Source organism: Protopterus annectens, chromosome 7.part0 (genome assembly GCF_019279795.1).
Source record: "Protopterus annectens isolate FY-2018-M chromosome 7.part0, PAN1.0, whole genome shotgun sequence".
NCBI classification, from domain to species: Eukaryota; Metazoa; Chordata; order Ceratodontiformes; family Protopteridae; genus Protopterus; species Protopterus annectens.
In genome coordinates this window covers 1,060,644,605-1,060,658,064 of record NC_056739.1, presented here as the reverse complement: position 1 = coordinate 1,060,658,064, position 13,460 = coordinate 1,060,644,605, and positions in this window count along the sequence as shown.

Below are 13,460 nucleotides of genomic sequence, written 5' to 3'. Positions count from 1 at the left end.
TACACTTGCCTAACTCTAACTACTCTCTTAACTTCTTATTCTAATGTCCCTTAACCAAGCTTCACTAGATCAACATTCCTGAGTCCGCCGGAACAGAACTTTTAGTGGCTGTGTGTACTGTGAGCTATTTGGGAAGCAAAGTGTTCCTCATACTTAACCAACATAGGTCATATTGTCTATGGTCAAAAACAAAGCAGTAGTATAGTAATGAATATTGGCAGCATGCCACCAAGGATCTCAGCTAACAAAATCTGTAATCCCCAGAAAACTACACTACATTTAAGCCCATATATTTAAGTTAACCATAGACCCACTCCTGTGTATTCATGTAATTACAAACAACACAGCACCACTTCTGCATACTAGTAACTTCTTCAAGTGCTCTACAAACATAGAATCTAATGCCTTTTCCTTAAACCCAGGCAAATCTAGAAAACCTTAAAAACAAACCATTCTGGTAACGGACTTTTTAACATCTTATTTACTATCATGCTCCCAGTGCGCTCACTCAGATGGCTGTCTCTATCTGCTCCATTCGCCTGGGCTCACTGTACTCCCCTACCCTACCCCCAATGTCCACCCACCCCAGCCATGCATGCATTTAAACCTAACTAGCCCATCCCATTAAATTCATTAAGCAATCACATCAGATATCCCCACCTCCTGCAAAAACAAACCCAGACAGAAAACTGGGCCTTGCAACAAATTATCTCTGAATAAAATAGCCCACTACCCTCCACAAATAATCTAACTACACACTACAATATTCATTACAAACACATTAAACTACTAAATCATACTCCTATCATCTTCACAACTCAACAACCTAATACTGTCCATATTTTGTACTATTATACAACCCAGACTCAATAAACAAGTTCTTATTCTCCTTGACCTCGCACACCTACACAACTACTCCCAAACCATTGTCACTAATATAGTTAATACTCGAATATTTTACTCACATCAAGTACCAGCATGCTCACCATTTACTCTACCCTTATCATCTCCCTTACAATTGCAACCCACTGCAGCTCATATTATATTACCCTAACCACTCCAATCACCACTCATTCTACCCCATTTCCAACCCCACAACAACTAGTATCCAAAAACATACAGATATCACTCTCCATTTCCAATGTCACAATCATTGATCAGGCATCATATAATATTCTTTCACTTAAGCCTTCTTCACCCATTTCCTTCCAACATGATAAATTTTCAGCAAAATTTCTAAACCTTATTACTCACATTGCAGCAAAGCTCACTCACAGTGGTGATATGCATCCTAACTCAAGACCCATACATAGCACAACCCACATAACCTCCCAACCCATCTGTTATCCCCAAACTTTTCTAAACCTTCCTAGAAAAGGACGTGATCTATTATTTCTTAATATCAACTTCAGAATCATCCTTAACAAAGTACAAGAACTACATGCCATAATCGATCTCTACTCCTCAGACATAGCCTTAATAACAGAAACATGGGTAAAGCCACACATTAGCAATAATGAAAATACTCCTCCAGGCTATAATATCCTAAGGTCAGACAGAATAGAGAAAAGAGGTGGTGGTATTGCCATAAGATTTAAACATAACCTCAACCTAGCACCCATTAATCAGAGCATCCCCGACTTTAACAACACAGAAATAATGATTGCAAAACTAACTCTAAATTAAAAAAACAATACTTAAAAACATAATTGGTAACTACATTCCCCCTGGCAACAACCTCTCCACAGTTGAGCATATACCCTAGTGGAATCAAATTCCTTTCCACAAGAAACAATCATCATGGGTAATTTTAACTTAGACTGGTACACCTGTGACTCTCAAAACCCTACCAAGCACATAAATCTTCATGGTTATACCCATCTTAACCAGCTACCAACTAGGATAGATAAATCAACCAAGAGACAGTCCATCTTGAACTGAATTATTCCAAACAGACATATTGTCTCCTCACACTCTCAGACTCCTTTAGTGACCACACCCCAACCTACCTCCTCAGACACCATGTACATCAGCTGACGTTCAATACGTACAAACTAATCCATAATAAAAATAACATTATCCCAGACAAATTCATTTAAATCCTTAAACAGTGCAACTGTACACCCCTCAAACATCTCCTACTAGAAGAAGCTATACATATTTTTTAATTTCACTTTCCCTAACATCTTGGACAAACTTCCTCCTCCCAGAACAATAAGAGTCACATCCAACTTTACACCTTAGCTATCCAAGGAAACAAGATCACTGCTAAATGCTAGAGACAAATCTTGGGAAAACTGGCAAACTAACAGATCCCTATCAAATAAGGAAGCTTTTCTTCATCTATGAAACTACTCCAAAAAAAATCAGGCAAGATAAAAGTAATCATTAATCATTACAGTAACACCCAAACAAAACATCAAAATAATCCCCCAACATTTTGCACAGCTATATAAGCAATTTTACAACTAGGGCAAGCTAGCACACCTCCCCCAACTACCAACAACACTAGTGACAGTATTGAAATGCAATTTAACAAATATTTCACAGACACCATCCTAGCCTTTCTAATGAACCACACAAAAGCCACCATTGCTAGAACACATCTAGTCTCTACGCATCCCCCATTCTCACTAACCTAAGAAAAACTGAGCTAATTAAACTCTACACCTGTTACAATGAAACTGCAATGTTCGCCACTGAATCCTCGTATAAAACCCACCACTGCCTATCACTAAGACAACTCACCAGTGGTGGCTGGTGACTTCAAATCAAAGGGGGCTGCAGGAGACAGCTGAATGGGTGGGATCAATGGGAATGGGTGTGGTCAACTAGAAAGGGGAGGAGCTATGCTCAAAACCGCAAAAACTGTAACTTTAATTAAATACTCTGCCCTGGGTGCCAAACCATCACTATGAGAGTCCAATCAAGACAAAATGAAGTGTAGAAGAAAAAAAAAGCATATTTCAATCCATTGGCTGCATGACAGCTTACTTAATATCTAAATGGAAACAAAAAGGTTGCGAGGCATGAAAAAATAAATTACTTTTTAAATACATTACTGGAATGCTAGTCAAAATCAAGTATAAGAAAAACAAGCAGCACTCAACTCAAACCACTTCTCCTTGTACTCCAGTTCTAATTATAATTTATATTCAGCTTTATTAAAGTACCAAGTAACATGCTGAAAGTAGCAATCTCTCTGATACCCCAACTTGTAAAAATGTTTCTTATCCAAAAAAGACCTGCTGCCTGACAACAACTATCTACTTGTTTCATGGGGAAAACATGATCAAAGTAAAAAATGAAAAGCAAACAGGAAACAAGCTCAACATACATTGCTTAAAGGATTACTGCACAGGATATGGACCACACATGATAGATTGGCCTTCTGTTTAGTTTGCAGGTAAAGCCTGTAATGAACTCTTAAAATAATGTAATCCTGTCTTTTATTACAAATACTGTCATATGCATTTCAATACCCAAGGCTTATATGTTATCTAGTTATGTAAGTATTCTCTGCATGGCAACAACAGAAAGGCTTTCAATGTTGGCAATTATTTAACAGTATGCTTATTAAAACTTACTTGCATCTTACAATCTCAGACAAGCTTACCAGATGGTCATTAAAGCACTGCTACTTAAACACAGAGCAACATGCACTTTCTGAATAATAATAAGCATAAATCAACAGTATAAAAGTATGACAGAAATCAGCAGTATAAAAATATGACAGAAACCAGAACATTCTGCAAAATCAAGGACAGATGAAAAGCCATTGTAGTACTTTTGTCTACCTTGGATGGGGGGATACTCTGCACATTTACACTGCATAACTGCTCATTGCCTTGCTTGGACACATCCAGAGTCACTACATGGGGGAGTGTGGTGCAACAAGTATGTCACAATTTGAAATGTCTCTGGCTGACTGCGATGGTCCTGACACATTTGTCATTCCTCTCGACCTCAGAGCAAGAGATCTGGACAAAGCCATACATAGGAGTGGGACAAAGGCCCAAAAATAAGGACAATTTTTAAATATTGCTCTTATAAACTTAGAAAGATAATAGAATAGTAGGTCTTGCATTAGTATGAATTTTCTGAAGGGTATGAAATCTGAAACTGAAATGTCTGTCATTATTTTCTAACTTCAGTCTTTAATGATTTGCCACTAATTTGCCAAAAAAACACAATTTTATGAAAAATGGACCAAAATGTGATTCAAAAATATAAAATAGCCACACAATACAGCTGGGAACCTGTCAAAGAAGGGACACTTTTTAATATTAGTACTGGTAACTTGAGCAGCTGACAAAATGAAAGAATCTACATGCATTTCTGAAATAAAAGTAATCTATAACTGATTATTACAGTTATTTATTAATTGTAAACCCTCCATGTTTTCTTCCAAAATTGCCATTTTGCGGAGGGATTATTAGGGGAAGAGCAACAGTCTGAGCCAAAATTGGGGACAGTTGAGAGGTTTGGATATGCCTAATTCTATAAATCAATTTATTTGCATGTACCTCTCAACCTGTTAATGCAGGAAATCTGGACAAGGCCAAGTATATGGGGGGAACATATAAACAGTACTAAAAATGCTCTTGTATAAACTGAGACAGTTGATCGAATAACAGGTCTTGCTTTAGCATGCATTTTTGTGAAGGTTATGAAGTCTGAAACTCAGTGTCTGTCATTAATTAGTGACTTCATTCCTAAATGATTTGACAGAAAACCACAAATGGTATGAGGAACAAATGAAAAATAAGAAGCAAAAATCTATTCATTCTGCAAAACTCTGGACAGTTGAGAGGTATAGTTCAGCCAGGGCTGTCTTTGAGTTTGCTGCCCTTCCCCCCTCACAAAATCATGGTCAAATGGAGCTTCCACCCCCCTACAGCCATTCCATTGAACCATTATTTGGCTATTTCACCCCATTTACCATAAACACTAATGTGCATACTGCTTTACTTCTGCGATGATTTGGACTTCATTTAAAAGTTTTATTTTGCATTTTACAGCACAAACACTAATATATATCATATCTGCTAAATAAAGCAATGCAGTCTCACAATGAGAACAGACTTAGCATTACTACTTCTCTGCCCTTGAAAACTCACAATCACTGAAACAGCATTGAAACCCACATTCAAAGAAAATACATTTTGCCAGTGGCAGATTAACTTTAGGTTTGGGCTGTTTTCAAACCACAGGCCCCTTGCAGACGAAACATACACATGCTCTTTCATACACCCTCCTGATTGTATTAAATTATATTCCTTGAACAATACAGTACAGTTTTAGAGGGTGTTTTAAATTTATTGTTTTTAAATTTTTCCAGTAAACAATGAAACAAAATGCATGTACCAGTAATGGCAAAACTGCCCAATTCAGAACATTTCCATCATAAAAGTCAACTCAAACTTCTACAGTCCACCAGTATCAGTACATATGCACAATCTCTGAAGAAGTAAAAGTCATCTAAATAATTCCACATTAAAGAGATCTGTAACTAATGAAGAGGTTGCTGCTAGCAAACAACTTTGTATTTCATTGTTTCATCTACAAATAAAGTGCCTGTTACCCTTGAGGAATAAATTGCCTATCTTACACTAAAAAAAATGATAAGCTAGCAATATTGCAATAGGGAATGGATGGCAAACTGATAACAGGTTCATAGTTACTAGGTATCTTCGTCAAAAAGGAGTGCAGCATCCACCCCTTTTGCAACACAGTACAGTATCAGCAATGCATCGATCTACTGTGGGAGTAGAACCCACAGCCTTCTGCATCAAAAGCAAGTATACTACCTGTTGTGCTATTAGCAATGCAAGCAGACTCAGCATAGCAGCACTAAACTTTTGCTCCCCTGCAGCTCTCAGCTCCTTGTAAAATCGACTCACTCAGTTGTATCTCTGAACTTTGCAGCACAAAGAAATCTGGAAAAAGCCAAAGTTTATTGTGGGGGGGGGACAAAAGCCCAAAAACCAGGGACACATTTTAAACATTGCTTGTATAATGTTGGAAAGTTGCTAGAATAAAATGCTGTGTTACCACCATACATTTCACTGCCAAGCCTTAAACTCAGGACCCTGTGCAAAACAGTCAGAGCAACATACCACTATGCCAAATCAGCTGTTTTGTGAAAGAGGAAGATGGAAACTTAAATGGCTACCATTTAGTGAATTCAGTTCTCACCATAGCACAGCTGTAAACCTCTTAGCACAAAACACCTGAACAAAGCCAATAATGGGTGAATACAGCCCCCAAACATTCAGTGAATTCAGTTCTCACCATAGCTCTCAACCTCTTAGCAAAAAACACCCGGACAAAGACAGTAATGGGGGAATATAGCCCCCAAACATATTCAGTGAATTCAGTTCTTACCATAGCTCTCAACCTTAGCACAAAATCTGGATGAAGCCAATAATGGGGGAATACAGTCCAAAAAATAGGGACAAATTTCAAATATCCATCTTATACACTTAAAAAATTGCTAGAATAAAAGCTGTTGTGTTACCATGCACTTTCTGAAGAATATGAAGTCTGATATTCAAATGCATGTCATTTTTAACATTTGTTAACCAGGAAAGTCTGACTTGGAACAAAAGCTCATTTTTAGCAGAGGCCTAGGGAGAAACACTCCAGACAGACACATGTCTTTGTAAGATGGGAGGACACCAGAGGAAACAAAAACAGGGAGGGCATACAGACTCCACACAGAAGGTAAGGCACCCCAGCCAAGAATCAAACCAGAGAGCATGTAGCTGTCAGGCAACAATGCTACCACTACACCAATGCACTACTGGCTTTGTAAGGACACAACAATACAGAAACCACAGATTTTATGAGGAACAGAACAAGTATGAGGGAAAAATCTGCAACATTTTTACAAATGGTGGTGGGTAGGGAATTCCGGCTCTTGCCACCTGGGCCCAAGATACAGGGTTCAAGCCTTATTTTCTACCTACCACCATGTAGCACCTGGGGCATTACACATACACACACACACCAGGTCTGTTCGTTGGAGCATTAAATCCCTCCACAGCTTTGTCCTTCCCCGACAAGACTCCCAGCCTACCGATGTTGCAATCTGAGTCTTATCCATTTCCAGTGGCAGTCTATGCAGTTGCAACTGCATAGACGTCTGGGATCTCTGCACTTGAATGCTTCTTAATCCGGACTGCTGCTGAGACAGTCTGCACATGCTCCAGACTGTCTCAGCAGCAGTCTGGATATCGGAAATGCTGCTAGTGCGCATGCGCGAAGGTCCGCTACTATTTTCTTTCTTTGTATTTTTATTTTATTTTATTTTAATTTCTTTCTTTTTTTACAGCTGGGGGGGGGCTGCAGTCCGGCAGTTCAATAGCATGGGCCGCCCCTGCAACTCACTTGGTTCAAACTACCTAACCTCCTAGCCTACTACCAACAACAGCTACAACAGCCCATCAGTTACTCTACCAACAAGACAAACCCCCTGCCTCCAAAACCTCCACCAACCCCACTCTACTAACCATGCACTTCACTCCACAAACAAATTGCTATTAAAGATCACTAAAGTTAGTGACACAGCAGGATAATCCCTTTACTCTAACTGCATAGCTAAATTCTGGAATACCCTGCCCCCACACATAAAAACTACCACAAGCACTGTAAAAATTCAAAAAATTCTCAAATTCCATCTATCAAATACACGGAAATGCTCATGTACAAGCCCAGGTTAAAAACAAATTATTTCTAATTGAACCCCTAAGAGCAATTTTCTTAACCACAATGCATCCTTGGAGCTCTATATCTTTAAAGGGCTTTTCTACCATACTGAACTCTGGTTATGCTACTGTACATAAATGTCTGTGTATATACTAATAAATTGTAAAAATGTTGTTTTGCTAATAATATAAAAATGCTGAACTGTATGTATGTTCTGTCTCTGTGCTGACACTGTATCTTAGTAAAATCTCTGTATTTATGTATGTATGTGGAGCTTTCTCCCTGGCCTCCACTGATAAAGGACAACTTGTCCAGTCGGACTTTCCTGGTAAATAAATGTAAAATAAAATAAATAAATAAATGGTTATATGTTTGTCCTTGTATTATGTATATTTATTTAGCCTGTTCAGCAGTACTAAAATGCTTCACATTAAACTTTGCAATCATACATACAGCCATTAAAACCATAATCCTGTAGACATTTCTGGATGTCCCACATACTGATAAAAATAAGATTTTCCCCAAACAACTGCTGTAAATTCTTGTTGTAAGATATCTACACTTCTTCAACAGATAACGTATGATGATGTCACATGTAAAGAGTATGATATCCATAACTTATGATGATGTCACATGTAAAGAGTATGACATCTGCAGTAAGTCACCAAAGAGGTATGCCACATCTCTCCTGGGGACCAGTTCGGGGAGGATACTGACTTCAGCACGAAGGCTGCGGGTCAGCATCCTGGCTGAATTCCTTTCAGTTGTCCCTGATTTTGTCTCATGTTTTTGCTATTCCATGTAAAATTTGTGATTTTCTAGTAAACTTCTAAGGATTAAAGTCAGTCAATAATGCCAGAAAATGCATGTTGATATAAAACCTATTGATCTATAACATTTTTAAGTGAATTTGACTAATATTTAAAAAATGTCCGTGATTTGAGATCTCTGTCCCCAGACAATTTTTGGCTTTGTCCATTATTCTTGAGAAATTAAATTAAGATCTACTTCTGGCTACATTATACAATCTTGCTGCTTATGTATCTTGGATACACAGTAACATGCATGACAGCAGACAGTGGACATTGCTGCTAGATGACAGGACTCAGAGTAGCCACGATCTACATCCCAAAAATAAAACAAAAAGAGTTTTTGATTTCACTGGTTAGTCAAGTCCAGCACAGATGCAGGTTCTACTACATCCTGAATGGTGATATTTTACTTGAGGGCCTCACCAGATGTGCAGTAGCAAGCCCAACCCAAAACCCACCCCCGTGATATGTTATTCATGAATACGCATTCCCTCTGAAGCGCACTGACATGTAATATAACAATAAATAAACATTAAAACGTCTTCAGAATCAGTTTAATTTATTAACAGTCGCCACCTTGTTTGCCATGCAAGTATCTACATGTTTTACAGCTTCTAGGCTTACATTTCTCTTCATTTCTACAGTTTCAGTTTTATACACTTTTACCTCATCTATAATTTATAAAACGGGCAACTCAGAATTATTAACTACATGACATATATCTGTTTTTTTTTTCCACAGTTAAATCAACTTTTCTCAACAGTCTACCCAATATGTGATCACTTCTGATGCCACAGACTATAATGTTTAACAAACAAAAAACATTGTCGGCAAGGGAAAGACATATCCAGGTACAAGACTTTTTAAGTTAAGAAAGCATTGTGGCAGATACATTTTATCTTTTGACAAGTCACCAGGCCTGAATTATGTTATAAACATCAAATGTTTTTTTTACAAAATAGAATAATTTAATAACTATTTTGTTGGTACATTTAAAAAACAGATTTAAGCTTATGTTTAATGACTATTAAATTAATCGATCATGTGATGTGTTGGATTTGGTACTTTAATATTTTAAGAACTGTGTGTCTGTTTCTGATGAAGTTGTTGTGAGGTACGTTAAAAGAATGAAAGTTCTAAACAGAGTCTGTTTTTACCTGGATACGTCTTTCCTGTAGACAGTTGCATGGCAAACAAGGTGGTGACTGTTAATAAATTAAACTGATTCTTCTATCGTCTACAGTAAGGGTTTATAGTGCATTAACCTTTTGTGTTTTGGAAGTAGTATGTACATTTAATTTACGTTAATATTCTCACATTATGTATGCACATGTAATTACTTGAAGGCTAATTACATATGCAGACCGGGTTGTCACTCAATTCGCGACATGCCCACTTCTGTGCGAAATGAACTAGTGAGGCCCTCAAGTAAAATATCACCTCCTGAGTATGTAAAAGCAGTTAATTCATGCAAGTAACTGCTGAGCAAGCCGCACACTTCTCACATAGCTCCCCATTAATATACAATCTTATGTAAAGATCATTTGAATTCACATCCTTTTTTTGGAATGTTAAATGGTTGTTGACCACTTATGCTCTTGGTGTAGTATATTGCCTATATGCAAATCATTTTAGAATCCAGCCCTTGGCTTTTATAATGTCTCACATTTTGTATATATGCACTTCTATTCGTCGATGCTCTCTATATTGATTGTAGGAGGTAAATGCGTCGTAGTTACTGTTTACTTATAATTCTGTAGTTTTTTTTTTTTTTCTGTAGTTATTTGCCTACCTGCAAGAACACTGTTAATGGCATATTTTCCTGTAGTGGGGAAGTTGGTCCTTGTGGAACTCACCATTCACTCTCCCACTGCATTAAAATCTGTGACACCTGGGATTGTTGAACTCAGAACTACATTTATCCCTGACAGATCACATTCTTAGAGGTACACAGTGATCATAAACACTGCACCAGTCATAAATATTTGTTCTGTATATTAAGTGGACCTCTTTGTTTATGACTCACCTTCCATGCAACTGTGACATTTTTTCTCTGCATTCCACTTTAACTAATTCCAAATACGTAACCAAAAATTTTTATTTCATTTTCATTGTTAGTGCACTTTTCATAGTGGAAAGAAAATGAATTCTCGCAATTGTTATTCTTATATATGGTAGGAAGTGCAACATACTTTTTGTTAAATGTCATTTTCTCATAAGGGCAGATCTTATGAACATATCTCCCAAGTGGATTGATCTGTGGTCTCTTTTCAACCACAACAAAGTCTAAAGTCAAATATGTAAATTAAAAGTACAATGTAACATAGTAAAAATGGTTTCATAAGTCAAGCACAGTAATTGGGTCTATATTAAAACATCAAAAACTACAAAGACCGAATGTTATAATATAGAACCCTAAACATCGAAATCCGCAAACATCTAACAGTCAGAATAGCGATTTTTTTCCCAGGGCAAAAAAATCGCTATTCTGAGAAACATACACACAACACAAACACACACAAAAAACAGCAATCCACACACATACACTTAAAATCATACACCTAAACTAAACTTTACATACACTACTAGCTATCCACCTACCCTAACCCAACCCTAACCCTAAGGTCTGTCACTATCGCACACTCACCTCACCCACACCCTAACTCACCTAACCCGCCCCCCAACCCTAACCTACACACAACCGCACACTTACCTGACCCGCTCCCTAACCCTAACTCACCTAACCTACCCCCTAACCTACACACAATCGCACACTTACCTGAACCCGACCCATAACGTTCCAACATATCGAACGCTGAAAACAGCGAAGCCACAGCAACGGCCCACCAAATTCTTTCTCTGGGAAAGAATTCAGTGTCCTGTACCTTTGCTGTTTTCAGCGTTCGACAAAACTGGTTCGATATTATAACATTCGAACTTTATAAAATTCGATGTTATAATATAGACACCAGTAATCATATTTTTATGCAAGATATACACATGTGAAACATACTATATAAATACTGTAACAGGGTATTGACTATAAAAATATTCATAATAAACATACACGTGAATTGTGCAGTAACTCTTTACAAGTGAGAGCAAAGCTATGAGAAGGTTAAAAATAATAGGTGTGATAAAACCTTTAATGCAAGTCTTGGCTAAATAATCACTACAGTGAGAATATACACAAAACATACAAAATATCATTTAATGTATATATTTCCTAACAATTACAGCAGAAAGATCTTTGAACCAATAAGGTTCTGACTTTAGGTGAGGTCCTTGCAAAGCACTTCCTTGTAAAAAAAATGACAACTTTCTGCCCTGGCTGCTGCAGCCAATCAGGTATCTTGCTTCTGGATTAAGTACAGCTTACAGGTAAGTTAAAAACAAATAAAAAAAAAAAAAAAAAAAACAGGAAAAAAGTGTGCGATCGCGCAGAGTGGTGACTTCACATCACAGCTGTGCGGACATCCACGAGGTGCCGAGATGAACACAGAGTTGGAGAAACCTGCCGCTGATGCTTGGGGGCCCTCATTCATAGGGAGATAATCAAGGGGTCTCTGCAGCCACTGGTTTGGCAGGTACCTAACGCTGTCAATGCGGTATTACACCTACCTTTCAGCTGTAACTAACTTTTCATGAACGTCCCTCATTTTTTATTGCTCAATATGAACTGTATTATAACACAGCAATAAATATTACAACCAATAAGGATGTCAGACCATTCAGGTGTGCAGCGTTCAATATTAATACAACACGCACATTATGCAAGTCCTCTGTTTTTTTTCTGCTATGTTAAACTTCTCAGTGCGTGATACCAGTGTTTATCAATAGTCCCAGTTGTGGGGCTTTTGAGCGCTTAGTCTTGAATGAATATGTCCAGAGCATAAATCTCAACTTTCCAGAGTACTGCCGCATATTTTTGGTCTGTTCCTCATAAAAGTTGTGTTTTTTTTGTTTTTTTTTTTAACAAAGCACTGAGAATTTAAGTGGCTAAATGAAGGACATTTAAATTTCAGACTTCAAATCCTTCTGAAAATGAATGGTAATGCAAAACCTGATATTCTGTCAACGCTATAAGTTTATAAGAAGAATATTTAAATTGTGTCCTTATTTGGGCCTTTTTCCAGAATTATTGTGCTAAGAGAAGGAGAAGTCCTGCACAATAAATATTTAATTAAAAAAAAAGAGGGCTTTTAGGAATCAGGGTTGTCCTGGGCAATGGAATGACAACATATAACAAAGGACACACACACATACATATGCATAGATGTGGCCCAGCCACTTCTTTGACTGTGACTGTACACCTCAGAAATGAATGAATAAATACATAAATAATTGCCACACAGGAATGTAACTTCTCAGCTTACTGCTGTCAGAATACAGTGTGCAATCCACTGCAACCCCCCCCCCCCAATACTCTCAATCTCTTAGCTCATGAATCAAAGGGAAAGCTAACAAATAATGGGGGACAGAGGACAAAAATCAGAAATGGGTATTGTCCATATATATTTAGAAAGTTGCTAGAATAACAGACTTTGCATTAGCATGCATTTTCTAAAGGTAATTAAGTCAGAAATGCAAATGCCTGAAATTTTCTGACGGCAATCCTCATTGATTTGCCAAAAAAACACACATTATAAGAAACAGACCAAAATTTGAGGAACAGAGAGATTCTACAGAATCATGGATAGTTGAAAGCATCTATACCCACACACACACTTGACCATCAGTTACATTCCCCTGTATGACCATAACTGTACACCTGGAAAGTATAATTTTTTTTTGATGACATGAATAAATAAATGCATAAATAATTAACACACAGGAATGTATCTCAGCTCACTGCTGTCAGAATACATTGATCAAGCCACTGCACACATGTCCTTCCATACCTTTTAACTTCAGTTTAAAAATAAAGGGAAAGCTAAA